Raw genomic sequence first — 23711 nt, 5'->3', positions numbered from 1 at the left:
AGAAAATACAATGATTCAGTAACTTAAAATCACATATTAATAGCACTTCTATGTCTAAAAATGTGCTGATCAGTAGTACGTAGGTATACTTGCAGGCTTTATTTTGTGAAAAGTAATTATTGTAGAAAAATAATATAGAGAATGTTAAAGTAAATTAAATTTGGTAAACATACTGTCATGCATATATTATCTTGCATATACTTATACTTTTAGGTCTGCTATGACAACATTCATGATGATGCTTAATTTCTCTGAAAAGAAAAGTAAAACCAGACTGAAAGTAAAATTAAATTTCCCCTTCATGCTCTTAAGAACATCATACAGAAGAGAATTATGTGATATGTGAAAAGGATTCACCACAATTATGTAAGTTAAAAGTAAACTGCTCAAACCTAGTGTATCTCTAATTTCTAGCCAATCTCTAATTTCTCTAATTTCTAGTCCACAAGACTCTCCTTACAGGTAGGGAGAAGACAAACCCAAAGCCACATAATTGCATGGAGGGAGGAGTTTCCACTTTGGAAATTAGAGACATTCTTCTTTTTTTTCTTTGAGAAAAGGCATGGATGTTCCAAACTTTCTCCTAGACTAACTCCAGATACATGAAGAAAGACAGAAAGACATAGGAAATCAGTAATGTATTGAGGAATTAGCTTTCTCTACTTGCCTGTAGCTTTGCTGGCTAGAAAACCTAGGCTATATGAATATTTTCTGAGAGATATCAATTGTGTTTCACTTATCTAAGCATAAATTAGAATTCTTGGCCAATCTTGCATCCCTGTGAAAAGGAGACAACAAAAGAAAAAAATAAAACTGGTGGTGACAAGTTCTCTATTTTGAATTCATCAATGTCACTTATTCCAGGAGAAAGAGTCAACATAACATTTTAGGCACAACGTCTTCTCCATATAAAGAGGTTACATTTGACATAGTCTCTCTTTAAGAATATGAAAATAATAAATATCTCGTTTCAAATACTCACTGAAAATTGAGAGAGATCTTGAAATTCCAGCAGACCTTACCTACATATTCTAGAAAAAGAACTGAGAAAGTAGCATATGGCATTATATGGCTTTTTATATGTATCTGTTTGGTGAATTTTTTAAGTTGGTAATTTTGTAAGTTGACTCTGTATTCTCTGAAGACACAGCTGGGAGATGAGAGGATGTATTTCAAGGCTTAACAAAATTCTACTTTGTTATGAAGAATTTCCATCTCATGGTTCTATGATTTATATTATATTTCTTAGTCATATGTATTCCACTTTCAATAGAATTTTAAATAAATATTTACCATTAATTTTTTAAAATGCCTTCTAGATAAATCCCTTAAAAAATACCTATTCAGGATAGTGAGAATTTGGCAAATGTTTTCATTTTCCCATTAAGATAATAAGGCTTTTTAAAAATTAAATAACAACCAAAATTAACCGTTTTTTTCTCAGAATTTTATACTTGTAGGTCATTATCCCTTTTTTTATATTACTGACATTCTTAATACAAGATGTGACCATGCGAGTCAATATATTCATGGCACAGCATTTTTCAGCAACCAAAATGAAAAAAAAAATTCCACAAAGCCTGAAAGTCTAGAAAGTAAAAGCCACATAGACATGAAACTAATGATGTTTAGACAAATTCAAAGCAATGGAACTGTCAGAGGAAAATGCATTTGGGGTACCATTAATTGCAAGTAATTTTTTGAAAGGGAAATAAAATGGACATATGATGAAAGACACTATCTCCTTTCAGAGAAAGAAGTGATAAATAGAAGTATGTATAGAATAATTTTATGCACACATATGTGTGTATATATACATATATGCATATGTCTGTGTTTGCATACACATACACACACCTATTTGAGTCTAATAGGGTGGTGGTGAGGCAGGGAAGAAAAAAGAAATTACATTATAATTTTGCTGTATAATTGAAAGGAATGACAAATTGTACCTAGTAGATTTGCAACTTCATGTACAATTATCTTTTTTATTGTACTATACAATGGAAAGGTTTGTTTTATTGTCTACATTAAAAAAGAAAGGGAAATTGCTGAGAAAAGGTGTATTTAATCATTATACAAATAATCTATTTTAATACTTAATTTAAATATTAAGTATGAAATTTAATCAAACTATATAAATGCTGAAACTTATGTTTTAATGTCTGACCCACATCCATATGCCCTGTGAGTATAAATGGAGCTTTTGGCAGCTCATGATTTTCCACCAGGTTCTGTAACTCTCTAACCTTGTTTATATAAATAAAGCATCGGGCTTCTTTTTCTAAAGATATTTTTTAAAGGGGCAATAGGATAGAAATCAAAAAATACTAGTTTTTTTTCTTGGTTTTACAAAAGCTATTGTGAGCCATTAACCTCACTGTTATTAAATTATCCATATATCTGGAAAATGAAATAAAGAACTGTAGTTCCTAAATACTTTATGAGCATTGTGCATATCAATGAATTATTTTAGTGAGCTTTGATCATCTTGGGTATATTGCACAATACTTGAATTTATTATTTAATCTAAATATTTAATGATTCCTTTCCTTTTCATAGATTCATGCATTTCACACTCTGAGATGTACATATTCATAGTCAAATATCATTGGATTCAGGGAATTTCTATAAAGTTATGTGCTATTCTGATCACAATTTATGAAAGATTTAAATTTAAAGTTGTCATCGACATACAGGATCACTATTAGTCTTTACACTTGTTTCTATGGCTTCTGCATTTCTGTTGGGAAGAGGAAATAAAATTGGGCTTTTGCTGATCCCTATTTTTCTTGCTTCATCTACAAACCAATGTCCAAATTCCATTAGCATGATTGCCTACCTGGTCTTCCCACTTAATTATGCCTAAATATAGCCATTTATCAGATCAGTTCCTCCCCTTCAAAGATAAGGTATTTTCTCATCTCCTTTCATCCAATCTGATCACTACACTTTTTCATCGAAAAAGTTTACTATTACAACTAACATAATAAATAGAAATTGTGAAATTGGTCTTAGCTGTAGAAACTTTCTTATCATGGATTGTTCACTACTCTGGAATATTAGGCCATATACTTTGCTAGTTTTGAAGTAATTGTTTTCTTTCTCCTTCTAGCTACTCTCCACAGTGGATAGTGTTGAGCCTGGAATCAGGAAGATGTGAGTTTAAATTTAGTCTCAGATATTTACTAGCTGTGTGACCTTGGGCAAGTCATCTTCATTTGTGTTTGCCTTGGTTTCTTCAACTTTAAAACTGGGATAATAACAGCATTGTTGTAAGGATGAAATGAGGTAATATTTGTCAAGTGCTTAGCATAGTGCTTGGCACATAGTAGGTGCTACAAATAGGCTTACTTCCTTTTCTTCCCTACCGCCCTTCCCAATATGCCCCATTGTGAATCCATGAAAGAATTATGAGACCAGATAAGAAAGAAAATAAGAAGTATAAAGTGTGGTTTTATAGGAGAAGGATTTAGAAATTATTTATAGTTTATAGAAAAGAATTCTCAGTCATACGAGTTTTTAGATTGAAGTGACCTTAGACATTATTACCCTAATGTAGGCATGAAGAAACTGAGGACCAATGAGGTAAAAAGATTTTCTTAAGAGCAACAGAGATTCATTTAGCATTCATTTCAATAAAAATAATTTATTAAGTGTTTCACATATGCAAAGCACCGTGCTAGGTGCTGGGTATGCACAAAAACTCAAATGAACTATGATTTCATCAACGGTGGTAATGTCTGGTGTTGGAACTTCCTCCACCAACACAGATTACAGCCTGACTATGTGATAGTATATGAATCTTAGGGACTTGCTCAAGAATTATATTAGGATTAAGTGACTTGCCCAGACTCAGTTAGTGAATTTCAAAAGTAGGATTTTTTTTTGCCTAATTCCAAGTCCAGCACTTGATCCATTAAATTATACTACACACACAGAGATAAAATTGAAAAGTAACCTTTGCTTTAAGAAGTTTACATTTTTATGGTATCTATACCATGTTATAACTGTAATAATAATATTTATATAGCACTTACTATGTTCCAGGCATCATACCAAGCACTTCACAATTATTATCTCAGACTCTGGTCTTCCTCACTCAAGGAAAACAAATACGTAAATATAACCAGCAACTAGAAAAACCAGGGAAGATTTTCCCCTAGTAAACGAATCATAAACTAAGCTTTAAAGGAAATCAATAATTCAAAGAGTGGAGGGGTAAAAATTATATTTCAGGTGAGCTTTGTAAAATCATATAGATGGGAGATGGATGAATTTCGAGGATAGTAAGTGGGACAGGTTCTCTATAATGTAAAGTGTTAGAAAGGAAATGTAGGGCATATATTTTGCCCATGTAGCATGTGTGTACACCTGTGTGGATTTGTCTAATTTGAATCCCAGGTAGGCATGGATAGATATTTGTGGAATCACAACCACCTGTTTCCAAAGGAGACTTGAATTCCTGCCTAGAAAAGAATAGAAGAAGGGGCCAGAAGGCTGGCTGCTCTCTTCTTCTCAGAGACCAGAATTATATTTTATCTACAGCTATTACTAATCTAGGGGAAATTATTTTGGGGTTCAAACTTTCTGGTCATTATCCTTTAAAGAGAAAGGGGTACACCTTATAGCCAAAGAACTGATTCCTTCCCACTGTTAGTTATATAAAAGACATCTTAGTTCAAGTGATCTCACCAAAAGGAAATACCCCAATGTCTGTAGAGAAGCAAACTGGAAATCAGGAATATATCAAGGTACTCTACACCTCTGTTACTTCCCAATCTCCCCGCCCCCCAATGTTCTTCCCAAAAAGAGTCCAGTGTCAAGGAGGTTCTCTCTTGAAACAGGAAAAAGAAAGTGACTTCTCCTAAGCTCTTTCAATAACTCTACCTCTCCTGAAGGCATCCAGAGTAATTGCTCACTCCCCCATTGAGAAGAGTCATTTATAGAAATGCACCAGGTTTGAAAATCAGGTTACAGAAATAATGTGAGAGAAGTCTCAAAGGTGTAGAATCCTAATGCTGAAAACATGCATTCTCTCACCAACCAAAAATTGTGTTTTGTAAAGAGGGAGAAAGGAGAAAAGAGATCCAAAAAAAAAAGAAAGAAGTTAAGGACCTGACTAGATTTTTTTTTAAAGAAGAGTTAGATATAATAGATCTCCAGAAGTTGCTAAATGAAAATAGAAAGAAGTTTATGTCAAGATATGATGCAGCTACACCAGAATAAAACCATCTAATGGTCATTGGATATAAAGGTTTTACTTTTAGAGTACAAATAGCGAAGTTAAAGCTTACATGTGCCTTTTAACATCATCAGGTGATAAGCCTCTCCATATCTGGCTAGGCTGAGCCTTGGGAAAAAAGACTTCTTTCTGTTACTTGAGACATACTTGAAGTCTTTGTAGCCTAAGAGCTTATACTAAGAAACAAGAGTCACTTCCATTCTACAGGAGGGTTTTGAATAGGACTTTGTAATCATCAAAACTGTAAGAAAAATGAAAAAAAAAAGAACATATACCACAATTCATTCTTTTTTTTTAAAGTTTACATTTCTTATGTAGGCCCTTTTTCTTCTTTTTAGTATATAGAAATACTTACATTTGTTGATGATTGTCAAGTTCATAATAAATGCAAATTCAATTTTAAAAAATATGTGGCACACAAATGAAACAATGGAATCAAGGGCTATTTAAACAAGTAACTGGTAATGAAAAGTGAGCAATGGAAAAAGAACTCACATTGACATCAATTACAACAATTTTATAATGTAATTATTAATGAAGATCAATTTTCACATCAAGAAGACCAAAAGAGTTCAAAATAAGTTAGTCAGGAAATATCTACCTTACTTGCCAATCAAGGAGAGATGATGGCCAAAGGAATCCCAGTTTGACATATAAAGTCAAGTATACGAAGTAAGAAGATAGCTGATTGAATACAGCCTCATAAAGTAGAGAGCAGCTGTGGAGGGTAAAACCAATTTAAAGAAAGCTTGACGCAAGATCCAAATTATCCTCATGACATTTAATGATAAAAATAGGAAAAGCATAATGAACATAAGATAAAAGGAAAATATCTACAAAGATTTTCATACCACATTGTTTGCACCATCAAATTCAGTGAAGTCACTTCATGTTGGACTCTAACGTCTCAGTCCCAGGAATGCTAATAGGGAACATAGAAATGGCATTAAATAGAAATACATGAGAATGACAACTAGGTTGGACCAAGTAAATACAGAAGTTATTTGTGTTGGAGGTGCCACAATTGTGAAGGCATTTAGGGACCAATTCACAAAGGATAATGAGGAGGAGGGGTTAAAACACCAATTTTTCCCCCAAAATGACTATTATGAGAACATACTGTCTGGGGATGTTATGAGGCTCAAATGGATATAAAACACTTTGCAAACCTTAAAACTATATGAATGCTAATGCACTCATGCTGAATTCAAGTAATGTTCATAAGAACAATGCAAGGATGTGCTGGTAAATGTCTAACAACTGGACTCTCCAAGAAAAAAAAGAGTTATACACACATTTAAATCAATTGACATTATTAATACTTTCTTAAGTCTACACAACTGACAAATCAATAAATAAAACCCTAATGCTACTGTCAATTTCCAAGAAGTAGATTCTCACAATGAAAATTAAATAATTGTTTTTTGCAAGTTGGTTAGACCTGGAACCAGCACACCTTTACAACTTTTCTATTTTATTCTTCTAATCAAGATCTTTATGGGGCCTACAAATTAAGTGTTTCCTTAATCAAAGCATTAGAAGAGAACAAGCAAACTTTTGCAAATGTTAATTTACAATAGACCATATCTTGACCATTTTGTAATTGAAAGATGTAGAGAAAACAATATCTTCTATGCTTACTCTCTGTTGATTATGGAAAATCATTTGTTTCAGTGGAGCAAAACTGCTTCTTGAAAGTTTTCTTCAACAGGGTGTCCAAAATTCACATGGAATATGGTTGAATGCACACACAAAGTCTCTCTATTAGTAGGCCACATGGAGAGCCTGGGGATTTTGCTTCTATATGAGTCATGATAACATGCAACAAGCCCTGGAGAAATAATAGAACATGTGTACATATTTTATAACTTTCTGTTTGGCTGACTGTTGTGAAGACAAGGCTCTTTGATGGGCTGAGAAGACATGCAGAAAGGCCTGAATCAGCCTTGACCTCTTTGATAACTGTGCTGTTGGTTTGAATTCATCACTCATGGCATCTGGTAAGAGACATTTCTATGAGGGGAGAGGTTTGGGCTTTCTCTGCCACCAAGGCTATGTGGCCCCTTAAATACACACTTGGGTAAGTTTTTGCCTTTGTATTTGCTCTTTTCCAGGTAGAGGGAGAGTGGCATCTAAGTGTCTAAGATTTGCAGTCAGATAAGCATTGATGAGTCAAAAGGAAAGGATTAAGGAAGGAATAACCCTTTAGAGTTACCTTGAGGACCCACGCCATTAGTGGTTGAGAAGAAGACTCAGGTGTTTGAGGAAAGCATTTGTACTTTTGTTCTTGTTATAAATTTAAAATAAATGTCTTCCAGTATTTAGCACAGTGTGTGGCACATAGTAGGTTGTTAAAAAAAAATAAATGTTTATTGATTCATGATATTCCTTGATGTTAAATAGTTAAATGGAACTAGGGAGCTAGTCACAGCCACTTAACAGTATGGGGAAAAGGGGAGCAGCCAGTGGGGTTAAAACCAACGTCAGTGGAGAAGAGAGACAACTCCCAACCCTCAAGGGTAGCCTAGGGCCTTGAGGAGGCTATTTAACAGGTCTTGCTCTGGGAGAGTAAGACCAGAGAAAACTTGATACATATACATCAAAATCATTCAACAGAAATTGTAATGAATAACCCTGAAGCAACAGAAACAGTTCTATTTAGCCGCTTTCTGTTAAGAAATAGCAAATAAACATGAAATAGTTATGTGCTTGTCACAGTTGTTCATCATTGTGATGGAGGAGATCCAGTTCATATTTAAGAGGAGTTCTTTGTGGATTGTGATCCATAAATTATTGTACTAATTGTACAAATTATTGTACTAATTGCACAAATTATTGTACTAATTAAAGATAATATTGCACTAATTGAATCAAAATTTGAAACACTGCCAAGCTCCTTGAAAGATCTGTAATCTATCAAAACTTTGTTTGGATAAAGACCAAGTAGATGAAAGAAGTCTATTATTCAGATTATATCATGCATCAGGAAGGTTAAACTATAGAATTTGCCCAGCAGTAATGTGTACATAACATATGTGTGTATTGTATGTGTGTTGTGTTTTGTGTGTGTGTGTGTGTGTGTGTGTGTGTGTGTGTGTAGCTGGGGCTGAAAGTAAAAATGGACAAAGATTTAAATTCAGAATTAAATTTAAAAAGCATAGTAGGCTAGATTGCCTTCCAGAAATTACAAAGCTGCTTTAATAATCAAAAGGTTTCTTTTTCCCCCTAGAATCAATGGCCCATCTTTTTAAAAACAACTTTATACCAATGTTTCTATATTATTGTCATACATGGATTATAATAATCTCTCAAGAATTGAAAATGCACATCATACAGAAGGCAATAGAGAAACATGCTGGGTGAGGAAGCTGAAACATATTACCGATGAAGAAACCTGAATAGGAACAAGTATAAAAAATATCACTGGGAAGATGTGATAGGAAGAAAACAAGGTTTGGTCATTTAGCAAAAAAGAGTGATTACAAGTAAATAAGATTAATGCTCCAATGATGCCTTAATGATGTCAAGACAAAGCAAGGATAGAATCTAGTATGTTGGATTTACCACCTGAGGTGAACTTGTAATTGCAAAGTTATTCTGAGGCTTCCTGCTCAGGAGACTGGGAAGTATAAAACATTATCCACTGCAATGAATATGGATAAGAGTCACACAGGATATGCAAGAATGGCTTGATTATGATCTTCATTGTTTGAGAAAACATCTAAATTGATGAGGTTATAAATCTATCTGTTATTTTATATGTATCTATTACATGTTAATTATTGTTGCAATAATATTTTGTTTTAACATTTAAATATTAATATTTAATTTTAAACATTTACAAAAAGTTTTGAATTCCAAATTCTATCTTTCCCTCTTTCTTTTCCTCCCTATTTGAGACAGTAGGGAATCCAATATAGGTTATACATGTGCAATCATGTAAGATACTTTCATATTAGTCATTTTGTACAAGAAGATTCAAATAAAAAAAAGAACGAAAAGATTTATGTGAGGTCTACTCTTTGCCAAGCACAAATATTATCTCATTTGATCCTCACAACAATCCTGGGATTATCCCCATTTTATAACAGAGGAAACAGGCAAAGGTTAAATAACTTGCCCAAGGTCATGCAGCTATTAAGTATCCTAGCTCGGATTTCAATTCAGGTCTTTCTAGACCTAGCTGAATTATTGTGGTTCATTCCTTTATATTAATTGGAGTAAAAGAAACTGTAAAAAAATTTATATACAAGTAATACAATTTTTTTACCTCATAAGAAAAGGCTAATAGTAGAGTAGACAAAAAACAAAATAGACTTGTACACAAATATGGAAAAGGTGAAAGTAAACAAAACAACTTTGTAGCCTTCAGGTGTATGTAACAAAGAGAAAGGAGTCCTCCCTGTTTAAAATGTGATATTTACATGAAACAAACTACTCCAGTGTTTGAATCATGCACATAACTAATCTAAATGTACTCTCTTAAGCACATAAGTTTTCACAACTTTTGTTAGTTTAATGGTAGCAGAGACAGATGGGGAAAACATTTTTCATTGAGCAATTTCCCTGTTATGATCTTGGTGGGCTTTTTTCATTAAAAAATCAGAAATAAGCTATATATAGTGTACAATTAGAAAGTTGATCATTCAACACAATCTAAAAAGCTCATCCTTTTACTAAAACAGTTAAAATATAGATATAAAAGTTGTTGGCAGAAATTTCTTTCGTCGGAAAATATATGTACATATCTTTCTAATATATTCACAAATCACAGGCAGTACAGTGGAAACTGTTTATCAACATGAGCAAAAGCATTTGAACTTAGAATAGTGACTGGTTTATTGTAGGTGCTTAATAAATGCTGGTTCTGGTTGCTGTCCTCCATGCTAGAAGAGGACCAAAGTTACATCATTATGTTGAGGTCAAGGTAAGTTGTACCTGACTATGGCTGATCAGTCCAATGCAAACTTGGAAGACTCCATTCCACAGGTCTAACAGACAGTCCACCTGAACATTTCGAGTGAAGAGGTCTCTAAATATGTGGATCTCATATCTTTTGAGCTACTCCAGTTCTGTTTTGCTCATAGTGCACAGCATCTTCTTTGAGCACATCATACTGTGTGGTTCTCTGTCAACATCTCCCATGTCTCACAATTGATTGCAAAATTTTTCAGAGAGATCTTGAGAGTGTCTTTGTGTCACTCTTGATCTCCATGTGAGTGCTTGTCTTGTGTGAGTTCTCTGTAAAATAGTCTTTTAGACAAATATATATTTGGCATTCAAATAATGTGGCTAGCCCATCAGAGTTGTGTTCTTTGTAATAAAGTTTGAGTGCTTGGCAGTTCAGCTCAAGAAAGGACGTCAGTGTCTGGTCCCTTATCTTGAGAGGTGATCTTCAGAATCTTCATAAGACAGTTCAAATAGTACTGGTAGATTGTCCAGGTTTCACAGACATAACACAGTGAGATCAACTATATAATTCTACAGACCTTCAATTTGGTATGAAGCCTAATAACTCTTCCATGCTTTCCTTAGGAGCCTCCCAAACACCAAACTAGCTCTGGCAATGCATGCACCAATCTCATCATAAGGGTGCTTCAGTAGAAAGCATACTGACAAGTTAAGTGAACTTATTCACAGCATTCAAAATTTCTCCATTTGCTGTAACAAGGTGGTCCCACATATGAATGGTGTGGTACTGGCTGGTGACAAACCTGTTTTATTGGTGTTCATTATCAAGACAAAATTAGCACAAGCAGCAGAGAATCATTCCAGCCACAATGGCTGTATTGAGTACACAATCATCTGTGAAGAAAAAGTTGTATACTAATTCTCTTTCCACTTTAGTCTTGGCTTATCTCCTTTTCTTTTTTTAATTTATTTATTTAATTTTAGTTTTCAACATTCATTTTCACAAGATTTTGAGTTCCAAATGTACTCCCCATCTCTCCCCTCCCTTCATCTCAAGATACTATGCATCCTGATTACCACTTCTCCCAATCTGCCCTCCCTTCTATCATCCCCCACACTCTACTTATCCCCTTTTCCCCTACTTTACTGTGGGGGTAGGATAGATTTTCATACCAAATTGAGTGTGCATGCTATTCCCTCCTTAAGCTAAATGTGATGAGAGTAAGCTTCACTTCTTCCCTCTCACCTCTCTCCTTTTCCACTCCACTAAAAAAGCTTTTTTTCTTGCTTCTTTTATGAGAGATAATTTGTGTCATTCCATTTCTCCCTTTCTTCTCCCAATATATTCCTCTCTCACCCATTAATTTTATTTTTTTAGATATCATCCCTTCCTACTCAACTCACCCTGTGCCCTCTGTCTATATGTATATAATCCCTCCAATTACCTAAATATTGAGAAAAATCTCAGGGTAACAAATATTATCTTTCCATATAGGGATGTAAACAGTTCAACTTTTGTAAGTAAGTCCCTTATGATTTCTCTTTCCTGTTTACCTTTTCATACTTCTCTTGATTCTTGTGTTTGAAAGTCAAATTTTCTATTCAGCTCTGGTCTTCTCATCAAGAATGCTTGAAAGTCCTCTATTTCATTGAATGACCATTTGTTCCCCTGAAGTATTATACTCAGTTTTGCTGGGCAGGTGATTCCTTGTTTTAATCCTAGTTCCATTGACTTTTGGAATATCATATTCCAAGCCCTTCTGATTCCTTAGTGTAGAAGCTACTAGATCTTGTTATCCTGATGGTATATTCACAATATTCGAATTGTTCCTTTCTGACTGCTTGCAATGTTTTCTCCTTGACCTGGGAACTCTGGAATTTGGCTGCAGTATCCTTAGGAGTTTCTCTTTTCAGGTCTCTTTCAGGCGGTGATTGGTGGATTCCTTCAATATTTATTTTACCCTCTGGTTCTAGAATATCAGGGCAGTTTTCTTTGATAATTTCATGAAAGATGATATCTAGGCTCTTTTTTGGATCATGGCTTTCAGGTAGTCCCATAATTTTTAAAATGTCTCTTCTGGATCTATTTTTCAAGTCAGTTGTTTTTCCAATGAGATATTTCACATTGTCTTCTATTTTTTTCATTTTTTTGGTTTTCTTTTGTAATTTCTTGGTTTCTCATAAAGTCATTAGCCTCCATCTGCTGTATTCTAATTTTTAAAGAACTATTTTCTTCAGTGAGCTTTTGAAAGTCCTTTTCCGTTTGGGTAATTTTGCCTTTTAAAGCATTCTTCTCCTTATTGGCTTTTTGAACTCTTTTGTCATTTGGGTTAGTATATTTTTAAAGGTGTTATTTTCTTCAGCATTTTTTGGGGTCTCCTTAAGCAAGTTGTTGACTTGCTTTCCATGATTCTCTTGCATTGCTCTCATTTCTCTTCCCAGTTTTTCTGCTACCTCTCTTACTTGATTTTCAAAATTCTTTTTGAGCTCTTCCATGGCCTGAGACCACTGCACAATTTTTTTGGAGGTTTTGGGTGTAGAAACCTTGAGTTTTATGTCTTTCTCTGATGGTATGCTTTGTTCTTTGTCATCCAAAAGGATGGAAGATAATATCTTTTCACCAAGAAATTAGCCCTCTATAGTCTTTCCCCCCCATTTTTGTTCATTTTCTCAGCCAGTTAATTGACTTTTGAGTCCTTTGTCAAGTGGAGGGTATACTGTAGGGACCTGTAAGTTCTTAGTTCCTCCAAGGTGGCACAATCAAGGGAGAAGAATTTACTCTTCTCCTTGTCTGTGCTCTGGTCTGGGCTCAACCACAAGTTTTTCTGTCCAGGATCTGTGAGTAGGATTCCCTCTCCAGGGCCTCCACCAGCTTCATCAGCCAGTGCTAATCCTCACTCCAGGGCTGCCACACAGAACTGAGACCCAGATCAGCAGCTCAATTACCCCAGGGTCTTCAGGCTGAGAGCTCCAAAAATGGACACTGCTGCCACAGTAGCTGCCATTGCCTTCGGGCTGGGACTAGGGCCAGATCCTCCTTCCTTTTCACCCAAGTGAAAGAGCTTTCTCACTGACCTTTGAAGCTGTCTTTGGCTTTGTGGGTTGAGTAATCTGGGAACCACAGCTGCTCCCCATGATTCCACATCCTGAAGCCTGTGCCAGTCCTGTCCATGCCATGCAACATGGCCAAGGGTGGGCTGCACTACACTCTGAGCCCAGCATGATAGATCTTTTCTGTTGGCCTTCCAGGCTGTCTTGGACTGGAAATCTCTTTCATTCTGTCGTTTTGTGGCTTCTGCTGCTCTAGGATTTGTTTAGAGTAATTTTTTACAGATATTTTATGGACTATAGGGGTAGAACTAGAGCAGGTCTGTCCTTCTCCTCCACCATCTTGGCTCTGCCCCCTGGCTTATATCCTTTTCAAGTTAAATCACTTGCTATCAGTGTGATAGTTGACCTCAATGCCATTTTTGTCTTTATTGAAGGCATATGACAACATTGTTGAAAACATCATGCTAAAAAAGCAAAGGAGAAAGCACAAAGCCCTGCTTCACTCCACTGGTGGCTGGAAAAGTACTAAGGCATGGTGCTTTATCCAAAACCCATGCAAGCATGCCAACATGTAACTGGCATGCTCATGAACTTCTCTGGGCAACTAAGTTTCGCCATGATGATGAACAAACCTTCATGACTGACAGTGTCAAAGTCTTTAGTCAGATCAATGAACATTGTGTACAGACCTCTGTTCTTCTCCTGGCATTTCTCTGGGAGTTATTGGGCACCAAACACCATATAAACCATTCCTCAGCCCTTTCTGAAGTCACAATGACTCTTGGGTGGGTGACTGTCTTCCAGGTGGAGGATCAGTTTATTAAGGAGGACTCTGGCAAGAAGTCCTTCTTCAGTTTTGGCTTCAGTTGGCTAGAGAGGAATTGACTTCAACTTGAGGTACAGGGTCAATGGCCTTAGCATTGATTGATGATGATCTGTTGAGAAGTTAATGGAAGTGTTCAGCCTATCTCTTTAGGATCATCAGTGCTGAGTACTTGAGATTCCCCAGAGGTCTTTGACCCATAAGTAGGCATCAGAATATCATAAAAGAGCTTTGGATTGTTACTATCAGCATAAAACTGAATTACATCTACCTTTTTCCTGTGCCAAGAATCATGCATGTCTCTGAACTTCCCTTGTATTTTAGTTTTGATGGAGTTAAATGCTGCCTTCTTAGAGATGGATGAACTATCCAGCTTGTAAACCCTGTAGAGCTCTTGTTTTTCATTTATCAGCTTCTAAATTTATCCATCATTTTTTGTCAAACCAATTTTGATGTTTGCAAATGTTTTGGCCCAGATGGGTAATATCAGTGCTATACACCAAATCTGCTCATTTTTTTCTGTTCTACTGTTCCCAACTACATCTTGGCTCAGCTTTTTTTCCAGGTCAACAACAAACTGTTCACTCACAGAAGCACTGTAATTTGCTAACAGTAAATATTTTGGTAGTTGTCCTACCTTGGCACTGCAGCTCATTTAACTTGGAGATAAGTCTATGATTGGTCCAGCAATCTGTGCCACACATTGGCATTGTCACTCTCACCTCCTGCCTATCTCTTTTCCTTACAATGATATGGTCTATTAAGTATAAATGTTTGCTGTAAGGGTGCATCCGCAAAGTTTACTGCATTTAGGTAAACGGAAGACAGTGTTGGTGAGGAGAATGTCAGGAGACATATAAACATTCAGTAGTATATTCAATAAATCATTGCTGTTTCTGATGCCATTTCTCTCAAGGACTTCCTTCCATGTCTGATAATATGTGCCTACTCTGGCATTAAGCCAACCACAATTACAAGCTTGTCCTCTTTTAACACATTGATGATGAGGACCTCCAGGTCCTCATAAGACTGTTCTTTGACTTCATCATGGTGAGAACCTATGCACTAATGATGGTGGTGTAGCGCTTTCCTGCCAGTGGCAATTGCATTGTCATGAAACTGATATTCACTCTTTTTAGGAGGCATGCAAGTTTGTTGACTAGATTAGTTTTGATTTTGAAACCTACAACAGCCTCAGGGTGCTCCCCATCACTGAAGCCACTACAGAAAAACGTATCCAGCTCCAACTTTGGTAAGGTGTCCTTCATTTGCCAACTTTGTTTCATTCCAGAATACTGGGTGTGATAACTGCTGAATTCTCTTGTAACAAGAGCTGTTCATCTTTCAAGTCTACTGGACTTTTTGTTGATTATAAGTGTGTATACATTTCACATTGCAATGGTGAGTGGTATCATCTTAAAAATTTTTGCGCAGTTTTTTGTGTTTTGACCTCAGTGTGGGGTCCAGTTAGATTAGGTGAAACAGAGAGTTTTAGGGCATGTTTTCTAGCCCCTCACTTACACCGGGAGGTGAGCAGTGCAGTCCTTAAGAAAAGACTCCTCAGACACTGAGGGGGCTGCCAAATCCCACTGTTGCTTCAGTCTAGTGAGAAGACAAACCTATGCCCTGGATGCAGGCTTGTGACTATGGTTCCCAGTGTATCCACACCTATTGCTTTCTTATTTGCCTCTTGCCACCGGACTCTGATATAGGAAAAAATGGTAAAATGATATGATTCTTTTGACTCATGCATAAATTTGATTTCAGTGAGGCAGAGTTGGGCAAAGTCATTGACCTTGCTCTCTCTTCCAGAGTCATCAAAGTCCAGTGGCAAGACAAAAGTCAATATAGCTGATGTTGGCTCAGAATGCAGTGGATGACCTTGGCATCTTCAATGTCTGACCAAGTTCTAAACTCTCCATAACACCTGCTTCTGCTACCTTCATGGCCCTCTGGAACAAATTGTTCACATCTGCCTTTCATGCAGGAGGAAGTCTTCACATGGTTGGGGTGGACATTTCCCTAACTCACCAATGGGTTCGAGGCCCCTTGGTTACCCTCATCCTGGGTTAGCCCATCTACCAAAACAGTTTAACAGGGTGTAGTCACTGCACATATTACAGCTTCTTGGAACCACAGAAGAGAGTTGGGTGGCAGGTGGACCCCAAAGGAAGAAAGCAGTCCTGAAAAAGTCTTAGTAGCTCTCACATCAGTAGTATTAGTCTTCCCTGAACATTTGTATACCCCAATTAATAAATGATAGCTTATTTTTGACTGAGATAATTAGACTGTAAAAATCTTGAGTTATAATGACCTATGTAGAAAATCTTTACAGTATATGGTCTCCCATTCTAAGGGCTCATTTGAAGAACTTTACATGTAATGGACCAATAGATGCTATTATCTTTATTATTGATAATAAATAATTTGATAAGTGCTTGAACTATTTCCCAAATTCTATAAAATGACTCTCCAACAATCTAAACATCATTGATTTAGACGCAAAGAATTTACAGTAAGCTCAGAGTACCTGATTTTATTTTCTCAATATTTTATGTAAGGGCAGGACAGTTTATCATGGAATGTGATGGAACGGATTATCAACCACTGTTGTATCAGTGATACCCTTATGAAAGAGACAAAGACTAAGGGACATTAAATATTTAGAAAAAAGCATCTCCAGGGAAAATGGTCTTTGATTCTTTTCCATGGGAATGCTTAAATGAAAGAAGAGAGGAAGAAAGAAGAGAGCAATAGTCTGTTGGAAATTATTCTGAGATTTCTTGGTTAGGAGAATGGTCAGTACCCATATGGCATGGTTGCAGAAAAACCAAGCACTGGAGAAAGATATGGGGAGGGGGGAGTTCAGTATTTTAGACATCACCTAGTCTAGTCTAATTCTATCTTTGTTTTGAAAATGAGGAATCTGAAGACCAAGTACGAGATAAGGATCTTCACCATTTAAACTGTATTATAGGGCTTCTCAGATGAGCATGTCTATCTTTTTTCAAGATGGGATAATCCTTCTTTATTTCATTGGGTATCATGTGACCTTTTGTTGTTCCTTTTCAGAGCTTTAACCTTAGATGCATTACTAGTGCACTTTAATTGCTATATATATATATAGCATATTACTATATCTAGTAATATGTTACTAGATATAGTAATATATATAATTGCTAATCATTATAATGATGATAAATCCTTCTTTAAAGTCCTATCCAAATTTTGCATTTCATTAGAACTTCATCCTAACCAATTTGCTTCTGTAACTAAAAATTTGTCGTCTTCATTATATCAATCAATCATTTACAAACCATTTATTAAACACATAATGGTGCAGAAATCCAAAGAATAAAATAATCCCTGCTCTGGAGGAATTTGCATTTTAATGTGGAAACAAGTATGTACATAAGTATTTAGAGAATAAATTTGAGATAAATGGAAATACATACAAGTATTTAGAGAGGGAAGACACTGGCATTTGTAGGCTCGGGGAAGGTTTCATGTAGAAAGAAATGCTTCAGTAATGTCTTGAAGATAGGGATTCTACAAGGTCAAGATAAGGAGGAAGTACAAGCCACACATGGGGAATAGCCAGAGCAAAGGTACAAAGATACAATTTAAACTGCCATGTGCAAGAAAGATAGAAGATATATCTATCCATATGTGTGTATATTCATGTACATATACACATGTACACATACACATATACATATATATACACACACACACATACACATATATATATGTATTAGAAAGACAGAGTGGGGCTAGGTAGTTGATGGCTTTAAAAGCTTAACATAAAAGTTTTTATTTGATTCTAAAGGTAAAATGGAGTCACTAGAGTTAGCTGAGCAGGGGAAGTTACACGGTCACATCTGAGTCTTAAAAAATCACTTTTGCAGTTATATGCATGTAGATATGTGAAAGCAGATGTGTGGAGTAGGGAGAGATTAGAATCATTTGGGAGGGTGTTGCAATATACTAGATGAGAGGTGATGAAGGCCTGAGTTAAAGTGATTAAAGTGGTAGCTCTGAGTAGAAAGAATGGATTGGATGTGAAAGATGTGAAAATAGAAATAGCAAGATTTGGCAGTTGGATGAATATGTGGTATGAAGGAAGGCAAGGAATCACAGATAATACTGAGGTTAGGAACCGGAGAGACTAGAAAAAAGGTGGTAACTTTGATTAAGAAGTTAAGAAGAGAAGTAAGTCTTTTGAGGGGAAGTGAAGTTCTGGTTTGGGATATTTTTAATTTGAGATATTGGCAGATCCAGTTTGGACTGACCAGTAGAGTTGTTGATGTCAGACTGGATATTGAGTCATCACAGATAATAATGGTAGTTAAAGCAACGTGAGATTAAGGAGAGAGAGACAGAGAGAGACAGAGACAGAGAGACAGAGAAGAGAAGGAGGAGGAGGAGGAGGAGGAGGAGGAGGAGGAGGAGGAGGAGGAGAAGAAGAAGAAGAAGAAGAAGAAGAAGAAGAAGAAGAAGAAGAAGAAGAAGAAGAAGAAGGAGAAGGAGAAGGAGAAGGAGAAGGAGAAGGAAGGAGAAGAAAAGACGAGAGAAGAGAGGAGAGAATCCAAGGGAGAGTTTTAGGGAATAACCATAATTCAGCTGTATGATACGGCTGATGAATTAGCAAAGGAGAGCCATGAGCAAATAATATGATAAAATACAAGAGGAGAGAGTATTCAGGAACAGAAAGTGGTTGATAACGTCAAATGTAGCAGAGAGATCAAATAGCTTGATGACAGAGAATATGATTGGATTTGACAACTCAAATCATTGATAACATATTCATTATTACAGTTTATATAGCTTTACATTCTGAAATGGGGAAACAACCAAACACCTACCATCTGTAAATGAGTCATGCCTTACTTCTTACTTCTTATCCTTTTTTTTAAAGAGTGCATTGACAACATGCTTGGCAAAGACAAGTTTAAACAGATACCAGATTCACTGTGAGCTCTACTTTCTTTTTTCCACCTCAAAGAATTTGAGCTTTATGATGAGAACATAAATTGAAGGCATTATTAGGTAATTATTTTTGTAAGGGGAGTAGTTGGTTCCAAGATCTTCATTTGTAAGAAACCTGACTGACAAAATAAAAACTGCTGCTGCAAGGGACAAACCTAGCTTATATGATTTCTTTATATTATCTTAATTTCCTACAGATTAATAATGTGTAGACAATGGATAGATATTAGCTTTGATTTGTTTCCTCCAGTGTGCAAAGGACTCTTGTAAAAAGCCTTCACAATGAATCTTGAAAGACGACAGAACTATGAAGAAAGGGTGAACAGTATTACATTTCCCAAAACAATGTTTTCTCTCCTCCAGGGTTTATCTTTTCCAGCCTTTGTGTTTAGGAAAGCTGGTTTCTTCCACTTACTTATCTCACTTAAATGTTCTTGCCTAGACAGGTTCAAAAGTAGTCAAATGAAGAACATGGTTTTAAACAGCAACAGTTAGGTCAGGAAAAGCAGACAGTTTGGATTTCTCTCTTAAGGTACAGCTGTGCTCTGAAATGAGAGCAGGGGTGAAAGAACCTATCATTGCAAAAGGAATTACTTTTAAGCAGGGAATAGATTTAACATTCTAATTGTAGGTGAAGGAAAAGAAGCAAGCAAACATTATCTAAAAATAAATTAACTTTTGCTTTCTTAGATGAGTACTAGCTATAAAGGAACATCATTTGTTTTTAAAAATGTACTATTAAACCATCTTGCAAAATTCCAAACTGACTTGGACAAAAAAGTCAGAGCTTCATATTTCTTACATTTTCAAGATTTTATTCAGCCACATTTGACCTACCACTCTTTGAAGAAAAGTCTCATTTTCAATTAACTATGCTAAATGAAAAGATGAAATAGTTTGCAACTGTGACATCATAAAATAGCTACAAATTACTTCATGCATGTGATTACATCTAAGAGTTTTGGCTTTACTACTAAGCTTCTCTTTGTTTGGAATGAATTTTGAATATGTTTTAAAATCACTAATTTTTTCCGATTAAATAACCCTGAATTCCCAATTCACCTTCTAATTTTTTTATTATGAACCAACATTAATAAATGTGAACATTTCAATATACCTAGTTGTTCAACAGTTTTCTATTTTGTCTTCAGAAAAAGAACTGATAACAAGCACTAAATGGTATCATAAAGAGTGAAATAGGGGTATACTAATCAGATTGGATTAAATATATAGCGATCCATGCTGCAGGTGATACAAATGTGAGGGAAATGAGGGAACTATATACAAACTATCTGAAGGAAAGGAATATAGCAGAGGTCCTTTTAAAAAGTTCTTGGGTTTTTTTAATACTCCCAAAAGGTGACTTAAAGAACCTCAATAACGATTGAACTATATAGCTACTTTCATATCTTTCCAGCACTTTTATGATGGCTATCTAAACATGAATTAAGGACATCTTCAATAAAGGTATTAATTGGGATTAGAAGTGATTAGTTGGGAAAACAGACTTTCACCAGTAACATTGAACCATGAACAACATCTTAAACCATCTCACAAGCATATGGGGTCTAATATAATATCCCATTAAGCATAGTTTCTTGACTAGGAAAAAGCATTTGACTTGACAAAATAATCATGACCTTACAGATTTTGATATATTAAGGCATTGCCTATAGATACATCAAGATTATTCAGGATTCCTTGATAAATTTAGCAATAGAAAAAAAGCCCTATTCAATAACCCTGTGATCACAAAAAAAATCAATGAGATATAAAACAGAAACATGAATGCTCATCAAAATTATTGGCCCCTATGATACAGGAGATTCAGTGCAGAGTCCAATTTGAGGAGGGATTCCAAATTTCCATTTGAGTATTTCAGAGTTCTACTACTATACTTGTATGTTTAGCCCTCACTGTGCTCTCCTCTGACTTTCCTTTTGCTCTCTGCTGTTTATTTTTTAAATGTTTCATTGATGCTCTTGGTTTCATTATTAGTATCAGAACTCATCATTGCCCTCTGACTAGTTAGATCTTCCCAAAAAATCCATTTAGGGAGGGCAACCAGAGTCCCGCTCTCTTCATTTCCCTCCCTGCAACTCTTTTTGTGACTTCTTTATCATATCTCAAAGAACTTAAACATTCATTAAGGCATCATCAGCCTTGGTACTCACACCTCATAAGTACTGTGCTCCTGGGATACCTGTGATTGGAGAGGAAAGAGCTCTTCTCCAAAACGATATTTAAATAGGTCTGCCAAGCCAGCCATCTCTTACCTGACCCACTCCTTTTGGAAATCTCCATCATGCCTTCAAGTTAGGTACCTTAGCCTGTCTCTTTTGAGCCTCCTCTCAAATATTGTTTTCCCTCATTAAATGGTAAGCTCCTTGAGAGCAGGGGTTATCCTTCTTTCAATTATTTGTGTATCCAGCATTTAGAACAGTTCCTAACACATAGCAAGTGTTTAGTATGTTTATTCATGGACACCCACCCCATTTTGTTTTATATTGCTCCTCTTTTCACTGATCAAACTGATTTATTAATAGTTTCCTATACTTAATTTTCCATCTCCTATAGGTGGTATCCTATATTTGGAAAACATTTCTTTCTCACCTATATTTTTTTTGGTGGTGGTGGTGGTGGGATAACCAGGGGCACTGTTTAAAAAATTACTGAGACACAGAGGGGATAGTGAACCAAGAAAGTTTAGAAACCTCTGGATTAGCCTAAGACCCACCCAAGGAAAATACTTTTTATTCCATTAAGAGGAAAGTTCCCTCTTATTCAAAAGAGAATCTTTTATTCCAAAGAGATTTTTAATTTTAATTTCTAAGGAGAACCCTATTGATTCTTTCTAGGAAATGGTTAATTTCTAGGAAATTAACAATTATTCTGAAATGTTAATACTAAAACTGGATTTAAATATATTATGATCTTTCTCAAAATTGCTATGAAATACCTTCCGGGAGTGAAAGGCCATGGAGGAGCTATGGATTTCTCTCTAAGAAATAACTTGAATTTTTGTTGTTCAGTCATTTCAGCTGTGTCTGACTTTTCATGATCCAACGTGGGGTTATCTTGGCAAAGATACTGGAGTGGTTTCCCATTTCTTTCTCCAACTCATTTTATAGATGAGGAAACTGAGGTAAACAGTGTTAAGTGACTTGCCCAGGGTCACACAGCTAATACGTGTTGGAGGCCAGATTTGAACTCAGATTTTCCTGACTTCAGGCCTGTGGTTCTATCCACTGTGCCACCTATCTGTCACTGTGATTTGGATATGTTAAATAAAATGTTTCTGGCAGAATTGTAATGAAGACATACAGTCTACAGTATATATATATATATTCTTTGACATTAATTCATAGATTGTAACTGAGAACACACTGATTAGGAAATTATAGTAAATAATTAAGCCAACTTGTAAATTTGTTGGTGAAAACACATTATTAAAGATGCTAAGTGTACAGATACTATAAGAGAAAATTTTAAAAATTACAATCAATTCATAAACCTAAGTTTAATTTAGGGCAACCGATATGGAACTTTTATTTATGCTTTCACATTGTGCACAACAGAATTACTTAACTATACTTCAATTCTGAAGTAAAACTTTCAATTTAATGAATACATATTTATATAGCACTGAAATTTCAAAAACATTTATTATCTTAATGTCATTAGTATTACTGGTATTTTAAAAGAAAGAAGAACTGAAACTCAAAAACATTAAGTGCTGAAGTTGGAATAAGAACCCAAGAGTTGCCTGACTCAAATTCCAACATGCTTTATACCATACCATGGGGATTGAGATGTCTGAAGAACAACTTTAGGTAAATCCTCATTAATAACTATAGGCATATTCTGTAGCTACATTTATGTTATCACTAAAAATATGTACTAATGGTTATCACACTCCCTCCCCCTTTGCCTCTTAACCAAAAAATAATTGGAGTTCTTGTAACTGAAATACTTCTAGCAGGTAATCATTGTTGCTGAATACTTAAAGATTTACACTGCTTGAATAATAATTAGCTTATGTTACTAGCCAAAAGCAGTTATTGTTTAGGTTTTTGTTCCATTACTTTATTTCCTGTGCCATTTCATTTGTTTAATACAGCATTGGTGGCCACCTAATTAGGTTGGAAGATATTTCAGGGGAAAACCTAAGTTCCCTAGGCTAGGTGGCTCAGTGGATAGAACTCTGAGCCTATTGTCAGAAAGACCTGAATTCAAAGTAAAACTCAGACCCTTGCTGTGTGACCCATAAACTTCCATGTTCAAAAATCCTGAAGTACCTTATATCACCATAATATAATGGCTTTCTATCTCTCCTTCTGTGTTTGCATCTGCCTTCTCTTACCAAACCTTTCTCATGGTCCATACCATGACCTCCAATCACTTGATCCCTAAAGTCTTTCCCAGGTCACCTTCCCTGAATTTGGCATTCTTTTCCCATTTTGAGCCTTTAGTGTACCAGTTCAACTCTACACTGTACTGTTTCCTTAGTCCCATTCCTCCTTTTCATATTACTAATTATTCTTTCTCAAGGGTCAGCCTTGGTTCATTCCCATCATCCACTGCTTTCTTTTATACATATGCTGCTAGAAAGGGGGAGAAAATCACACAACAGTCCTGATCCAGTACAAATTTACATTATACAACTTCAACAGGGCCCTCACTGTTGTTGTT

At 35.7% G+C, this 23711-nt stretch overlaps 1 protein-coding gene across 8 annotated transcripts in view; it reads right to left on the bottom strand.

Annotated features, from left to right (window-relative positions):
• The window catches only part of KCNJ15 (potassium inwardly rectifying channel subfamily J member 15), a 41333-nt gene that overhangs the window by 3739 nt on the left and 13883 nt on the right, over positions 1 to 23711 (bottom strand). The window contains exons 2-3 of one of the 8 annotated variants that reach the window (XM_072614985.1): positions 6887 to 7076; positions 6097 to 6167 (exon numbers count right to left, since the gene is read on the bottom strand). The exons of 3 other annotated variants lie outside the window; for them this stretch is intronic. The gene's annotated coding sequence lies outside the window, so the exon portion shown is untranslated. Of the gene's footprint in view, positions 1 to 5; positions 779 to 5297; positions 5487 to 5846; positions 5964 to 6096; positions 6168 to 6886; positions 7077 to 23711 lie in introns of those variants that run through there. 4 more of the 8 variants (XM_072614986.1, XM_072614987.1, XR_011968194.1 and 1 more) reach the window with 4 other exon arrangements.

The sequence above is a fragment of the Notamacropus eugenii genome, chromosome 5, assembly GCF_028372415.1.
Source record: "Notamacropus eugenii isolate mMacEug1 chromosome 5, mMacEug1.pri_v2, whole genome shotgun sequence".
NCBI lineage: Eukaryota > Metazoa > Chordata > Mammalia > Diprotodontia > Macropodidae > Notamacropus > Notamacropus eugenii.
This window is presented reverse-complemented; position numbering and strand designations above follow the sequence as displayed.